The sequence below is a fragment of the Oryx dammah genome, unplaced genomic scaffold, assembly GCF_014754425.2.
Source record: "Oryx dammah isolate SB20612 unplaced genomic scaffold, SCBI_Odam_1.1 HiC_scaffold_4, whole genome shotgun sequence".
NCBI lineage: Eukaryota > Metazoa > Chordata > Mammalia > Artiodactyla > Bovidae > Oryx > Oryx dammah.
In genome coordinates this window covers 84725432-84741222 of record NW_024070188.1, presented here as the reverse complement: position 1 = coordinate 84741222, position 15791 = coordinate 84725432, and the positions used below count along the sequence as shown (strand labels likewise).

Here is a 15791-nt window from a genome sequence, read left to right as displayed (position 1 = left end):
GGTGCCTCCTGACTAGCCAGGCGTTATACAGTTCATTCTGTTCCTCTGTGTTCTTCCCCCACTTGGTTTTATATTGTGTTTTCTAGTTCCTCCAAACCCATCATATGCCAGAATATTTAATAATTAGTTCAGGGTGGCATGCAGAGAGATGTTAGTTACTATCCTTTCTAGATGACTTATGTGATCAACTAAAGCATGACCTGCTTTCGATTAATAAAACTCCAACCCAAAGGAGGATTTCCGAGGAAACCTTTGACCTTGGCTGGGGGTGGTGTGTACTTCTCAGATACCTTCTACGTTCTTTCCAGCTCTCCGCATTGGTGTATTCCTGCCAGGGGTGTTCATACGCTTAGACGGTAAAGCGTCTGTCTACAATGCGGGAGACCCAGGTTCGATCCCTGGGTTGGGAAGATCCCCTGGAGAAGGAAATGGCAATCCACTCCAGGACTATTGCCTGGAAAATCCCATGGACAGAGGAGCCTGGTGGGCTACAGCCCATGGGGTCACAAAGAGTCGGACACGACTGAGCAACTTCACTTCACTTCACTTCTAATGGCAAATTGAATTGAGCAAACCAAATATCGGAAGGTGGCCTAAGCTACATAACAGTATGGGATCTGAAATTCTTGGAATGTTACGTGCCCCAGTGTAAGATTAAAATTTTAATGTGGCAACTCTGACTTGTCAGATAAGGGTAGCATTAGTAAGTGTCCTCAAATGTATTAATATCTCAGATGTACAGATGGTTTATTAAAATTGTCATTTTATGTTTAGGTTATATAAATTTCTAAAGCATATTTTGGTTGGAGAATTTCTCTTAGATGGGCCGACAAAGCACAGTAAACTTGGAGACAAATTGTACTATTGTTACTTGAAGAACATGCTAGTACTTTGCGAGAAGCATACTTTTTTGTTGTTTTTAATCATCTCATTAGGACATAATGATCTTTTTCCAGCTGAGGTGTCTAATTACCATCATATCCAATAGTCGGTTAATTGGTGAGAATAAAGCAAAAAGCCGCCATGGACACATCTTGACTATATTCTCATTGCATAGAAATGGAGTAGACACAGAATAATTGTTAATTACTTTTGTGGAGCATTGCCTGTAATCTTCACTGAGCTCATTTGCTTTTCTCTTTGTACAAACAATAGCAGAACCATCTGAAGCATCTATATGACTCTTTCATGCTAGGTATCTTTTGTTTTTTTTGAATACGGGCTTGAGATCTCATCAGTCACAGTTCACAAATCTAAAATAGATGAATTGTCTTTGTAGATTCAAAACTTGAAATTCAAAGCTCAGACACATGTTTTCTCCCAATAAAGTTTAGTGTCTAACCTTCCTTCGACACTGAAGGCAAAAGGCGAAGAAGGAGGCAGAGGGTGAGATGGTTGGATAGCATCACTGACTCAGTGGACATGAACTTGGGCAAACTCCGGGAGATGGCGAGGGACAGGAGGCCTGGCATGCTGCAGTCCATGAGGTCACAAAGAGTCAGAAAAAACAGCAACTGAACAACAACTTCCCTTCATGAGCATTCAGTTGGTGTAGACAAGATTTCCCCTTCTGCTATTAAACTAGAGGTCATCCTTAAAAATATATATATATTTTAAATTTATGTACATATTTAACATTTATATATTTGATGAATAAATATAAATTTAAAGGCATAACAAATATATTCATGGTTCTAGAGATTTTTAAATTTTATATACTCATATTAAAGTACATACATATAATCATGTATGATATAAAACATTTTACAAAGACCATTAAAATATTTTTAAAAGAGAAACAAAAATGGTTAGTAAAGCATAAAATGTGACCCCTGGCCTGAGTTTGCACTTACGGCTATGACAACAAGCTTCCTCGGTCAGGAACTGTAGTCGCTCTTCTGCTTTCATCCTCACACTAGTTTAAATTCCCTCAATACACTGGGAAAGGAACGCAAGAGCCCTTTCTGTGTGTGTCCTGGTCAGTCTTTCTGCCGTTTTGAGTGATATGTTTCCACGACTTTCCACTTTCAACCATGTCATTGCCACCACCATCTCATTAGTGTCCAGGAAGGTAAGAGACATTCAGGTGACTCACCTTACTCTGAAATTGTCAGCCTGCTTAGTTAATTACAAAATTCAGATATATCTTAAGTGTCTGCACGTGTGCGTGCCTAGTTGCTCAGTCGTGTCCGACTCGGCAACCCTATGGACTGCAACCCTCCATGCCCCTAGTCAACGGAGATTCTCCAAGCAAGAATACTGGAGTGGGTTGCCATGCCCTCCTCCTGGGGATCTTCCCAACCCAGGAATTGAACCCAAGTCTCCCATTGTGGGCGGATTCTTTACCGTCTGAGCCACCAGGGAAGCCCAAGAATAATGGAGCGGGTAGCCTATCCCCTCCAAGGGATCTTCCTGACCCAGGAATCAGACCGGGGTCTCCTGCACTGCAGGCGGATTCTTTACCAGCTGAGCCATCAGGTAAGCCCATCTTAGGTGTTTCAGTTCAGTTCAGTTCAGTTCAGTCCAGTCGCGCAGTCGTGTCTGACTCCTTGCGACCCCATGAATCGCAGCACGCCAGGCCTCCCTGTCCATCACCAACTCCCAGAGTTCACCCAAACTCATGTGCATCGAGTCAGTGATGCCATCCAGCCATCTCATCCTCTGTCGTCCCCTTCTCCTCCTGCCCAAAATCCCTCCCAGCATCAGGGTCTTTTCCAGTGCGTCAGCTCTTCGCATGAGGTGGCCAAAGTGTTGGAGTTTCAGCCTCAGCATCAGTCCTTAGGTATTTAGGAAGTGTTAAAATGTGATTGAAATAATTACCATAGGAGAAGATGAAGAAGTAATTCTGACAGGAGTTTTTGATACTCAGATGTACCATAGATATATATTGGAATGCAATAAGTATTTTACCAAACATACAATATGATTTTTAGAATATTTTTATTTTTTACTCTTCCTGACCCTGCTGAACCCAAGGACATTTTTCTCTTTGTTTCTTTAAATTATCTAGGCTCTCTCCTGAACCTTCACAATAATTACTATGTATTTTTTTTAAGATCTTGACCTTTCTGTTGGTGACTCTTCAGTGGAACAGGCTAAATAATACACAGTGGTTTCTTTTCTCAGATAATGACTCTAATAGATGATATTTTTGGTTCGGTCACATGCAGCATTTCTTTAATCAAATCCTCACCCTTGGTCATCTTACATTTTGATGTCTAAGGCTCTTTCTTTAGCTTTTATTTATTCTCAATGACACATCTCCTAAGGAAAGATTACATTTTCTCGTTTTTTCCTTAGAGGAGTTCTCTTTATATGTCTTTAAAATCTCAAGGATTCTAATTGTCGGTAGAGATATTATCGAGGCAATTGTAGCAGTCAGTTATTTTCATCCAGTTAACAGCAACAAGAGTTTCCTAGTCTTCTGTATATGTGACAGACCATTTTACTGATAAACTATTAACTAATCCTATGCCTGACTATGAGGAGACAGTTTGAAACATAGTAAAAGCGATTTTCCAGAATTACTATAAAAAATCTAGTTTGTCAATGAGATAAGTCAAATTGAATGTAATGTGATACGGGACTGAAGTTGATCTCATTGGGTCTTATTCAAATTCCCTTAAATTAATAATTGAGTCTTACTCTGTCTTCCCTGAAATGCAGACTTACTTATTGTTTCAATAAGTCTACAGTGATTCCCTCTCTCTCTCTCTGTATCTCTCTTAATTTAATGTCGATGCTTGGACCTTGACTTTGGAGACAGATATTCATGAGCTTTATTTCTAACTCTGCACAATGTCAGATCTTAGGCAAGTTTGTACTTCCAAATGGCTTTTTCTTAGTCTATAAAATGGAAATAATAGCACCTCCCTCTTAGGCTGCATGCCAGGATTAAATGATGTTTTCTTAGTATTGATCCTAGCCTCTATAATCTGTATTTTTGTAGTAATAAACTTTCAGGGTTAGAAGGAATCTTAAACATTTTACCTTCAGGAGGTTATAGTTCAGAGGGAGGAGACTACGTGGAAACCTCAGTTTAATTATTGAGTGATGTAAAAGTGTCTGGGGCTTCTCAGGTGGCTCAGTGGTGAAGAATCTGCCAATGCAGGAGATGTGGGTTGGCTCCCTGGGTTGGGAACATTCACTGGAGGAGGAAATGGCAACCTGCTTCAGTATTCTTGCCTGGAAAATTCCATGGACAGAAGAGCCTAGTGGGCTGCAGGCCATGGGGATGCAAGAGTCGGGCACAACTGAGAAACTGAGCACACACAGACACACACACAGACACAGACACACAGACACACACATGTTAAAGTGTCTTCACAGCATGGTGGTTCATCTGTGTCCAGGAACAGGTGTGGCCCATCTTTGTATCTCCAGGAGTTCCCTTGCCCACCCTCCCCAAAGAGCACCAGGAAGCTCATACTAATGGCCCTGTGAGAACCTACATTAATGAACCACAGTCTTCCATTTAGGGAGCATTTAAAACACTAGTGCCTCGAACCAAACTGAGCTTCATCACATAAGGCAGGACTTTGGGGCGGTCCTGTGCCTCTGTGCCTCTGCGAGTCCCATGCATCAGGACGCTGCTCACCCCATTTTCAACATGTCTGAACCTGCATCTGGCTTGGTCCTTCCAGGCAGGAGAAAAACCTGGGCATCCCAATAGCACAACGGTCTTCTTTCAAGTCGTAATTTGTTCTCCTGTGACTTCCAAACTCTAGTCCTGGTTCTACTCTGGAGGCCAAATAGAATAACTTATATCCTTTAAATGCACTTTCAAATATTTGAGGCTTCTCAATCTTGTCTCACTCTTTTCTGCATGTTTTATATACATTAGTTTGTTCACTTGTACAACAAACACTTACTCTGCACCTACTATGTACTGGGTATTGGTGACGAAGTAAGGTAAGGTTGGTCCCTGAGCTTGGGAAACTTTCCTCATTGTGGCATATTCCTCATATGAAGTGATTTTAACACTTCATCATCAGCCAGCTCTTTTTCTCTAAAAACTTTCAGTTTGTGTGCCCTTGAAACGCACACTGTAGAATCTGAGGTGCACTGTAATAGCACAGGACCAGTTGCCCATTCATTTATTCTGTGTTATACAGCACTCCTTTGCTAATAGAAGATTTCCTTTTTGATCGTCATACACTGTTTATGTGAAAGCTGTTGTAAGTTAATACATAGTCTGCTTAGTTCTCAGACATATAAAATTGTTTTGGAACTCACACAAAGTTTCTGGTAAACTTTGTCTTGAGAATATTAGCACATTGTACCAAACTCTGAATTTTGTATTCTTATGCTGTTATCCAAATGTTGGAAAAGCAGCAACTTGCTTTGTCACTGATGGCACACTGAAGTGACCAGGGTTACACCAGATCTCTAGCTGAAGGAGCGCCTTCATTTAGTACTTTATTTCTTTCTTTATTAATTGTATGTACAATACTGTGTGTGTGTGTGCAGTCGTCACTCAGTCGTGTCTGACTCTTTGCAACCCCATGGACTGTAGAGCATGCAAGGCTCCTCTGTCCATGGAATTCTCCAGGCAAGAGAGTGGGTAGCCATTCCTTCTCCAGGGGATCTTCCCTACCCAGGAATTGAACCCGGTCTCCCGCATTGCCCAGGAGAAAGAATCTCCCGATTCTTTATCATGTGAGCCACCAGAGAAACCCGTTATACGGTATTCAGTTCAGTTCAGTTCAGTTTAGTCGGTCAATCGTGTCCGACTCTTTGCGACCCCATGAATCGCAGCACGCCAGGCCTCCCTGTCCATCACCACCTCCCGGAGTTCACTCAGACTCACGTCCATCGAGTCAGTGATGCCATCCAGCCATCTCATCCTCGGTCGTCCCCTTCTCCTCCTGCCTCCAATCCCTCCCAGCATCAAAGTCTTTTCCGGTGAGTCAACTCTTCGCATGAGGTGGCCAAAGTAGTGGAGTTTCAGCTTCAGCATCACTCCCTCCAAAGAAATCCCAGGACTGATCTCCTTTAGGATGGACTGGTTGGATCTCTCCGTGCAGTCCAAGGGACTCTCAAGAGTCTTCTCCAACACGACAGTTCAAAAGCATCAATTCTTCGGCGCTCAGCTTTCTTCACTGTCTAACTCTCACATCCATACATGACAGGAGAAACCATAGCCTTGACTAGACGGACCTTTGCTGGCAAAGTAATGTCTCTGCTTTTCAATATGCTATCTAGGTTGGTGATAACTGTAGTGATCTTTAAATGATATTTATTTACTTAAGCAACCTTATAGTTCTTTTGCCAATAGATATCAGAAAAGGATTTACCTCATTATTTCTCAAAATGATTCCTAATCTTTACAAGTTCTGATTTCTTTAAAAAAAAAATCTGTTTCTTAGGGGATACATTATGACTATAGTCCACAAAATATTCATCTACCCTTTGTAAATATAGTATGCTGATTGCATGTTTTTCCAATTGAATGTTTGTTCATATCATGGTTTATATAAAATGTTACCTTTTTCAAGATTTAGTATAAAATTTTGAATGAATTAAGCATTCCTATTATTGAGATACAAATTGGACAGATTTTAGTATAGTCCTTTTATTTCCTTTTGGAAACAAGAGTGCTAAAATATAATATTGCTAATCTAGATTGTAATATAATCCATTATGAAAATGTACTGTTATTTTGCTGCTGCTGGTCATGTCCTTATTGTAAATGGAGAGAAAGCTTTTCTGAGGGCATCAAATAGCTTAGGATACTTTTCACTTTGCAAACCCATCTTATTCTGTTGCTATGGTTACTATTATACCACAGGACATCCTTCATTTATGTATAAATTGTTTTATAGCTTAAAGTTACTTGTTAATATTCTAAAATCTGTGAACCTGCTGAGGAATTATAGCAGGGCACGATTGCTTCCATGTTTGAAATAATGATGTGTAAATAGCATAGTAGCACACTCATTATAACCTTAGTGAGTGAGAGTACTAGAACAATTTTTATTTTTAAATGGATTCCTGCATATGAGAGAACTGTGTTTCATCATGGTTAAGCACCTGGATTCCAGAGCAAGTTACCTGCATTCAGATTCTGCCTTTGCCACTAACCATCTCTCTGATTGTGGGTGATTTGACTTCTCTCTGTCTCAGTTGAGTGGTGACTAAGTGGAAATAGCAAGAGGGCCTACATCAGAGGGCTGTTGTAAGGAATAAATAGTTTATTATTTGCAAAGTATTTTAGTATTATTATTGCTATTATTATTTCATGGGCTAGTTCTTCAAGTCTAGTATAAGGACTGGAGAAGGAAATGGCAACCCATCCAGTATTCTTGCCTGCAGAATCCCAGGGACAGAGGAGCCTGGTGGGCTGCTGTCCATGGGGTCGCACAGAGTCAGATGCGACAGAAGTGAATTAGCAGCAGCAGCAGTAGTATAAGGATACCAGTGTAAGGCAAAGCCAGGGACAAGTGACTATCAGAAACACTTGTGATCTGGGGAGCTCTCTTTGTTTGTTTGTTTGTTTGTTTTGAAGGATTTATTGGCTAATTTGTTTATTTATTTATTTTTACTACTTAGAACGTTTTATAGAAAGAACCCATCTAAGTATATTCTATTGGTGATGACAGTTGAGCATTTTGCTTAAAACATAACTGTTCTTGAGTAACTAATAATTATCAAAGATAATAATTGTACACTACTGACAAGTATAGAACAAAATACAATTATTGGAGGACAGTCATTCTACAATATTGTGTTGGCTTCTGCCACACATCACCAGGAATCATGACCCTGTGAAATCAAACTCCAGGAGCTTGATCTTAACAAAGGTTGATTAAACTAAAGGTGTTTGATTAGATTACCTTTCATATCTTCCCAGCTTTCACTTTTCCTCTGAGTTGGTGGGTGCAGAACTAGCATGAGTTCCCAGCCTGAAATATTTCAAGATGTCCACTTTCTCAGCCTCGCTGCCATTTCTCCACAGTATCATCACTGCCCAAGTTACAGCAGGGAGAAAGCCTCACGTGAGGGAAGCAAGGCCATGCCTCACCCCCTTCACTGTGTAACTGGCTTTTAACCTGCTGATCTGCATTGCCAAGGTGCTGGATGCCTCCTCTTCCCGATCACCCATGTGTTTTAAACCACTCTTCCTCGCAGACTTCTGCATAGCCAGTAGAGTCTGCTGGATTCTCAACTTGTCCTCCTAGGCTTAACTCGGTGCTGGTGCTTCTCTGAGGTCCTTCATCCGTTGGGAGCCTTGTCAAAATGTGAATATTAACACTGCCAGAAAACTACCCCCTCGGCCAGGACTCGGCATTGGTGACTTTTTTACTCCAGGTTTCTGCTGCTTTGTACTCTGGACCCATGGGTCCATTTACCTTTATGACTTTCTACACTTACAACATCTCAAAGACACCTCACACCCCACGTGTGTAAATTCAAGACTCTCTCCCAGCCTCCCACTTCCAAGGTGGGTTCTCTAACAGCATCTCTGTTTCAGATGGCTGTACTACTGTTCGGCCGTTTACCTGGAATCTGCCTTGCAACTTATCTTTTCCTTAGTATCAAATCTACCATTGAGTCTTGATTTTACGTTTCATCTCTGAGTCTCCATTTTACACATAACCACCCCTAGTCCAGTCAACCATCTTTTTTTGACTGACCTACTTCGGTGACAAGATGATACAATGATTGATCTGCCAGTGGTTTATCCACATCAGTTCTGATTCTTCTGCAAACTTTTTGTTCATTGTCATCTAATTGGTCTTTCTAAGTGCAAATCTCATCTTGGATAAAAGGTTTTGCTAGTTGGCCTTGAAATCTAAAAGATTCACTATAAACTTTGAATCTGTGCATTTTAATTCAGTGGCATTTCAATTACATAAAATTTTTGTCACTACGTGTAATCATATTTTATGAGACAATACATTTTAGAGTCTAAGTAATTGGCTTAAATGTGAATATTTAAAGTAGAAGCCTTTGGCAAATCTTGGTCAATCTTTCTTTCTGGTTTAAGAAACTTGAAGTGTCTAGACATTGCAAAATGTTTGTATGAGGCAGTGTGATAGGAATATATCATTTTGACATTTTGTTTTCTTTCTAGATGCTTATTTGCTGTTTGAGTATAATAAATCATTGCTTTAGTACTCCACATGGGTCTGTTTTTAAGTATATTTCTTGCCCCAAAGTGTCTTTTTTTTATTATCTTGTTTCTTTAAGGTACGTTCTGGCTATCATAATTTACTTTTTTTTTTAAGTTTAACTTTTAAAAATTATATTTGTTCATTTATTTATTTATTTATCTATGGCGGTGCTGGGTCTTTGTTGACGAGCAGGCTACTCCCTAGTTGTGGTGCTCAGGCCTCTCATTGCAGAGGCTACGGAGCCTGCACCAGAGGCAAGCGGGCTGCGGTAGTTGCCCCTCCTGGACTCTAGCGCAGAGGCTCAGTAGCAGCGGCGCATGCGCATAGTTGCTCCGTGACACGTGGAATCTTCCTGAATCAGGGATTGAACCCCTGTCTCCGGCAGTGGCAGGCTGATTCTTTACCACTGAGCCCCCAGGGAAGCCCTATCATAATTTTTTTTTTTTAATTAATTGCATCCACCTGTTGTAAATCAGTTGTACCATTTATATCAGTATCTGGGCTTTTTAGTAAGAATGTTTTGAATTCCTGAGGTAAGTTCTAGTTTTAACTTAATTATACCAAGGAATTGAAAGCCTAGGTTTTCTGACCCTAAAAAACCTTCCTGATAAAATTCCATTGCTATTATATGGCTGACGTAACATGTTGGTCAGTCAAGCTGTCCCTAATGGTAGTAAATTCTCCTTTGGGTTTTGGTGTAAAACAGTTACTTGGGGAGGGGGAGATGTGGGAGAAGAAAATTCTTTCAGGAAGTAGGGTGGAGATATGTTAGCTAATCTTGCCCTATTCCCATTGGCCTTGTTGCCATTTTGGTCTATATTTTAGCCTCCATTTTTAGAGTTAGAAAGTTTAACTAAAAAAATAAATAACCTGTACCTCAGGTATTATAAATATATTAAGCTGAAAGCAAAGGATTCTGCCTCACCTATAAGAGGATATTGGAAAGATCACTTTGGCTGGTGATGTATATTTTATGACTGTGCATCTCTGGGTGAAAAGTCAGGCTATTGTATTCGTGGAGAATGAGGTGAAATGTTGCCTAGATGCGCTGAACATGCATTCGAGAGAGAAGACATATTTCCTAACCAGTTGCAGTTTTGCCGCAGGCTGATAAATAGTGGGGTTTGCAATCGATTTCAGCATTGATCTGAAAGATAATCCTTTCTGTGACAATCTTGTCCTGGGGTTTTTGCTGTCGGAGGTGAAAAGGAATCACAGAGTCTCGGTGAATAAGGAGAGGGAGAAGTTGGGCCTGCGGGGACAGTGCTGTTACCTGTCTATTACAGGAGCTCACACACAGGAGACTTTGCATGCGGGGGCCGGGGAGAGGCCAGAGCACGCACCCCGGGAAGGTTTTACTCCTTTAATTGCCAGAACTATGCTCCAGCATTTACTGATCGATTGTATTTACTGCTGCACGTGGGGAGATAAGAAAAGACGGGGCAGATGGTAATCTGACTGGCTCTTCAGGGGGCTGGAGCACCTTCCCAATCAGTATTTTGTACTTCACGCTAGCTTGGCCCTGGAAGGCAAACTGAAGAGTTGGGGCGGGGTGTTGGCGCTGCAGAAAGCAGGGTATTCACCTTGGATGGGCTCTGCTCTGTATAGGCTGTGAGACAAATGAGAATTAGCACTAGTGCCTCAGGGATCGCGCAGGGAGAGCCGGCTGGGGTGCAGCTGAAACCTTGCGGGGCGATTCTTCCTGAGGTGGAAATGAAGACCGATTTGCCATCTCGTGCCCCTGATTTATTAAAGCGGGCGCTCTCTGTGTTCAAGGAGCGGCACTGAAGACGTCCTGTTAAGAGGGAAGGTTACTCTGCGCACAGGCGCGGCTGAGACAGGTTCAGAGCGGGCGGTTCTCTAGTCACCTGTCACCCTAACACCTGTCTGCCGAATCTCAGGAGGAGGTGTGGATTCCTTAGCGGCTCTACAGCACAGCCTGTGGGAGAAAGAGAAGTCGCTCAGTCGTGTCCGACTCTTCTCAGCCCCGTGGACGGCAGCCCACCAGGCTCCTCTGTCCATGGGATTTTCCAGGCAAGAGTACTGGAGTGGGGTGCCATTGCCTTCTCCGATCCAGTATAAAATAAAAACTTTAAAAATTCTTTATTTCAATTTGATACTTTAAAATCATTCAAATATAAAAAAAATCATTCAAATAGAATAGCACTTATATAAGCATAATTCCACAATTATTAGAGTTAAACTCTAAGAGAAAAAGAAATCAAATTATTTTCATGTTTTGAAATTTTTTAACATATCCTAAAACATTTTTAGGATAGTTTAATTATCAGCAACTTTTTATTGTTGTTGTGGGATATATTGCAGTTATATGCCATACACTTTTCTGAAACAGTCTTCAAAAACTAAGAACAATTTCTATGACATTAAATACTCAACAAGATCATCATAAAAGCATAGGAAAGTATTCTCACGTAATGTCTAAAATAATGTCATACTCGTAACCTCAGTAATGTTCAGTTAAATTTCAGGCTTGGGCCACTGTATTCTTCAGAACAAATTTCATAGTAAAAATATGAGATGTGGGCATTTTAAAACTAAATAAGTGAAGTTGAATGACATGTTCATTTTATGCTTACTGAATTCCCCTAACTAGTCTAGTTAGTGGAATAGTCTATGGAATTTGGTTGCCATGGAAATCATTTGCTTTTTGTTGTACAGAGTATATGCAGCATGATCAATAAGACTTTGAAGTATAAAAATATCTTGTATTAGAATAAAAATTCAAGAGCAATATCCTTTAAAGCGAAAGAGGGAGGGTATGACATTTCTAGTTGTTAACTGGAACTCTCGTTCATTTATTTTTTAAATGAATGATAGTGGGTATCATATCATTTTGGCATGCAGTTGCCCATAGGAGGCTTGGCTGGTTTAGGTGGGCTCTGAGCCTTTCTGACCTGACCTCTGTATTCCTGCACTTTCTCTAGTACTTCATAAACTAAGCCTCTTTTCCATTTTGTATGCTTGTTTTCGCGTTCAGAATTTGGTAGGTCTCCCTGGATGCTGAGATGCCGTCTAGCACACTTCCCCTCCTCAGGCTCCTTGCCATACTCCTTGGCATCTTCCCAGAACTGGCCCTGCGTCATGTGTCTCCCACGGTACAGAGAGTTTAGAGTTGTCCTGGGGGTTCTGTAATGGTGACGTGTTAGCTACTTGTGAACTTTCTTTACATACATTCTGAGATTGTGTTGTATCTCATTCTCTTAGAGAGCTTTTACCATTCATACATTAATATTCTTGGAATACTCAAAGAAAAATGTTTATCATGTTGAATTTTTTTCAGTGTTTTACTCCTTCGGAATTTTTTTTTTCTTTAATTTGCTTCATTTTTCAAAAACTGTTGAGATAAGGTTAAAGGGAAGCAGTGTATTTGGTTGGTTTTATTTCTGTATCAGGTAACTAAATGTCCAGGACAGAAAGTAAATCATACTTTTTTTTTTTTTTTTTTGGTGCACCTGCTTTATTCCATGAAGATGGAAACAGGCACATGATGAGTAAATAGGCAGATGATGATCAGTCCCTTAAACTTTCAGAGGCTATCTCTATTGGGACAAAATGATTATGGGTGAATCCCACCATAAGTTTTTACAATCCCACCTGTAAAAACCCCAAAGGAGTCGAAAAATGAACAATGAACCAAATAATCATCACAGAGCAGAATCTCAGGCAGTTGTCAGAAGACGTATTCCTGTAACAGCTATTCATAGAATGTGTTTAATGAATACATGGATAAATATGTCAGCTTTTAAACAAATATTTGCTAGTTTTGGAACTTCATCTTTCTCTTATCATGCTTTTTTTTTTTTTCCGGCGCATCACTAAAACAATTTCTTTCTAGCAGTTCACTAGATCTAAATTAGAATGTGAATCAAAAATCACTAATTTTGATTATTACTGCAAGAGGACTTAGTACTTATGCAGTTTGCGTTTGCTGTGCAATTACCAAAATTGTTACCCTTCATTGAGGAAATACTTTGCAGCTAAATTAGCTTAACTAAATTTTAACTTAAATCCTCAAGGTACTAAGTTCCTCAAAACAAACCACTTGGTTCCATCTGGAAAGCAAAAGTGAAAGTAGCTTAGTCGACTTTTTGCAACCCCATGGACTATACAGTCCGTGGAATTCTCCAGGCCAGAATACTGGAGTGGGTAGCCTTTCCCCTTTCCAGGGTATCTTCCCAACCCAGGGATCAAACCCAGACCTCCTGCATTACAGGCGGGTTTTTTACTAGCTGAGCCACCAGGGAAGCACCACTCCTATCTTACTGATTGTGAAGAAAGAAAAGCTGATATTTAGGTGCTATTTTATAGTTAAGATTTTAGAAAATACGTAGAAGAGATAAACTGGAATCCAATAAAATGTTCCCTTTGTGTCGTTTGTGCCCTGGACATTTAGTTACCTGATACAGAAATAAAACCAACCAAAAGTATGATTTACTTTCTGTCCTGGACATTTAGTTACCTGATACAGAAATAAAACCAACATTAACGTTGCCATTTGTAATGATTTCCTAAGAACCATTTGGATCTGGTTAGTTTACTTTTTAGCATACAGTCTGATGTAAGGGCCTCATCCTTCAGAGTCTGGCCTGTGCTCCATTCAGAGTCCCCTTAGAAGCAAACCTGCTTCTAAGATACCGTCAAATCTGGTGACTTTGGAGCTAGTACAGCTCCTGAGTTGAGAGGCTAGTTTTTGTGAGCTATGGGGAAGGTAATGCAAAGGGCTGACCATTCCCATGCGGCCAGAATGATTATCATCCATCTCGTGTGTGTCCCAAGGGCACGGTGTACATGTGAGTGCATGTGAATCTCACTGTTGTTTTTCGTCACTGATTCACTCATAGTATTCATTTTAGAAGTTCTCGAGAGCAGTGATTAAAGCTTGATCAGTCTGCAGCTTTCGCCAGTGTTTCTTCCAGCTCTCACTGTGGTTTCATTGTTTTCCTTAGTCTTCTTTGAGACTGGATGGAGCCAGGGAGTTTTTGCAGTGTGTGCTTCAGGGAAACTGGTTTAGGTTGCAACACCATCAAGACTGGTGGACAAAAGATGCAGATGGAAAGTGGCAAGAAAGCCTGAAAGATGAATGGAGGCTTTGAAATGTATTGTACTAGCCACTTTTTTCTATCTTACTGATTCACTTCCCTAATAAAAAAAGAAAGATGGCTAACTTTCCAGGTGGATTAAAATTGATTTAAAGTTGGAATTAAAGATCATTACTTTCACTTTCCCTTTAGTCGATTGATCAGCAGTTATTTTAGAATTTTATAAGAAAAAGAGAAGATAGTTGTGTGAAAATAAAACCATCTGGGAATTTTGGAAATGATCATACACACACTTTTATATGAGGACTTTATCAAGGCAGAAAGTAACTAACACGTTTCTTTGGTATTTCATTCACAAATTGTTTCAGCCTTAGTGAGTTGTTATTCCTTATAAATAAAATCTCCCTAAGTAGATCTAATTTTTAAAGTATTTCTTTAATGCCTACTATATGCAAGATACTGTGCTGTGCTCAGTTGCTTTACTGGTGTCCAATTCTCTGCGACCCTCTGGACTGTAGCCTGCCAGGCTCCTCTGTCCATGGGATTCTCCAGGGAGGAATACTGGAGTGGAGTGCCATGCCCTCCTCCAGGGGATCTTGCCCACCCAGGAACTGAAGCTGTGTCTCCTGATTTTTTTTTTTTTAACAACCAGGCATGTTTTAATGGATGAAAATGAAAAGAGTAACAACACTAGGTTACTAGTAATGATTGAAAGTATTAAATGCATTAAATGCAAATGCAAATGTCAGTAATAACTGCAAGATTATGTTTACTTTTAATATACATCCTTGCTGTTGTGGAAATCTGGGAAAACTTAGAGCCATGTTCATTATTTAATGAGCGCAGGTGCACCATTAAATAAATACGGATGTGTGGATATGTACACAATCATGTCTGACTCTTTCTGAATTGATGGACTGCAGCCCGCCAGGCTCTCTGTCCATAGGATTCTCCAGGCAAGAGTACTGGAGTGGGTTGCCATTTCCTCCTCCAGGGGGTCTTCCCGACCCAGGGATCTAGTCCGTGTCTCTTGCATCTCCCTCATTGGCAGGTGGGTTCTTTACCACTGCACCACCCGGTCTTTCTGGAGAACGCCCTGAAATGCTCATTTTCCTGGGAAACCTGGTTGTTTAACAATACCAGTTTGATACTGCTTGCTTTTTTTTGTTGTTGTTAGTGTGGGGAGCATTACCTTTCAATCACCCTGGCTTTTCTATGGAAATTTCCATCCCTTCACCTTCAGTTATTGTCTTCTTTGCTTTCCAAGTGATGGATATCACTTGGTCTTTTTGTCAGCAAAGCTCATTTAGCTCAAATAAATTTTAATTTGCTACATAATTTTTTTCCAGAGGAAATATGAAAGTTTCTATTTATTTGTGGTATTGAGAGCACAAGTTAAAAGAGAAATGTTTAATCTCCTTGCAACACAGATAATTGCAATCTCCCTCCCGATTTTTCTGCATGATAATTCAAGTTAGTAAGTGTTTCATTTTGTTCAATAGTTGCTGTCTTTCTATGCTTCTCTATAAGATAGGCCCTTTTGTAATTGTCATTGAGGTTTGTTTTGAAATCGTTAAAGATAAATCAGTATAACCTGATTGATAATCATTATGCT

The 15791-nt window shown here is 40.3% G+C and overlaps 1 protein-coding gene across 1 annotated transcript in view; it reads left to right on the top strand.

Annotated features, from left to right (window-relative positions):
* PRKN (parkin RBR E3 ubiquitin protein ligase) overlaps window positions 1-15791 on the top strand; it is a 1215957-nt gene that overhangs the window by 121733 nt on the left and 1078433 nt on the right. The window lies entirely within an intron of this gene.